This window comes from Phoca vitulina, unplaced genomic scaffold (genome assembly GCF_004348235.1).
Source record: "Phoca vitulina isolate PV1807 unplaced genomic scaffold, GSC_HSeal_1.0 scaffold29, whole genome shotgun sequence".
In the NCBI taxonomy this organism is placed as follows: Eukaryota; Metazoa; Chordata; class Mammalia; order Carnivora; family Phocidae; genus Phoca; species Phoca vitulina.
This window is the reverse complement of record NW_022589732.1, coordinates 3,389,595-3,390,893: the sequence shown is the minus strand read 5'-3', so window position 1 is coordinate 3,390,893 and position 1,299 is coordinate 3,389,595. Positions and strand designations below refer to the sequence as shown.

Below are 1,299 nucleotides of genomic sequence, written 5' to 3'. Positions count from 1 at the left end.
ATTCCTCCATATTGCCATTTTGGAGGAAAAAACAAAAACAAAAAAGCAAAAAGCAAAAGCAAAATCAAACAAAATAAAAATTTTTTTTAATTAAAAAATAAGATAATAAAATAAAATAAATAAAGGAAGCTAGATCCTAGGTGCGTTTTGGTCTGCTTGTTAGAGAAGCTTGATAGAAAAAAAAAGTAGAAAGAAAGAAAAGAAAAAGAAAAAAGTTAAAAATTAAAAAATATATAAAATATATAAAATAAATTTAAATATTGCTCTTTCTGTATACAAAAAAACCCCAAACACACACAAAACAAAACAAAAACAAACAAGCAAAACCCAAAGGACACTAGATCCTGTTTCCCCTAAAAATTATGAAACACTTCACAAATTTGCATGTCATCCTCTTGCAGGGTCCATGCCAATCTTGTCTGTATTGTTCCAATTTTAGTATATGTGCTGCCAAAATGAGCACTACTCAAATCTTAATATTTAAATATTACTATCTTAAGATTGACTAGAATAAGTCCCTTAAAAATGTCTGTGTCCTTTTGACATAAATTTTGTTTGATGGCATCATAAGATGTTACAGCTTCGCCTTGTATTTTCTGTGCTCCAGATCTGAATTCAAATTTCCTGAAGGACCTATGATTTCTTTTACTGAGAATTGGTAGTCAGAAACCAAGATTTGTATGTCAAGAGTGTTCATTTTTACTGAGCTGTTATTGCTTCCAGAAGCATTTCAGTGGATAAAACTAGGACATATGTAAATATAAGTATACTTAAATATTGAGTTTATATTGTTATTTATGATTCAAATTTAATGGTATAGTGCATTCCTTATTATATTCTTATTATATTATTTTGTTTGTTCTATATTGAAATTCTTGGGTCAAAAGTAATTTAAACACTGGAAAAAAACACCACAAACAAAGTAGAGATGAATGATAAACTTGGGGAAAAATGCTTGCAGTTTTCATCATAAGCAAATGGTTAATACCCCAAACAAAAACAGTTACTAGAAGGAGAAAATATAAAAAACAACAAAGAACACGAGAGATATATAAAGAGTTCACCTAGAAAAGAAATGCAAATGACTCAGTATATGAAAATAGGCTTAGCTTAATCACTGTACATCAAATATAAATTAAAACTGATTAGAGGTACAATATTTGATTTATCCACACTGGCAAAAATCCAAAAATTTGACAGTATGCTCTACTAGCAAGGCTGTAGGGATAGAGACAATAACATATATTGTAGGTTGTCAACGTCTAGTGCGTTGGGGTCCCTGGGTAAGGGTCGCGAAAT

General features: G+C 29.8%; 1 non-coding gene across 1 annotated transcript; it reads right to left on the bottom strand.

Annotated features, from left to right (window-relative positions):
• Positions 1-356: 356 nt before the first annotated feature.
• LOC116644424 lies at positions 357-463 on the bottom strand. The gene has a single exon (XR_004301744.1). It is a non-coding gene; the product is annotated as a U6 spliceosomal RNA (small nuclear RNA).
• Positions 464-1,299: the final 836 nt, after the last annotated feature.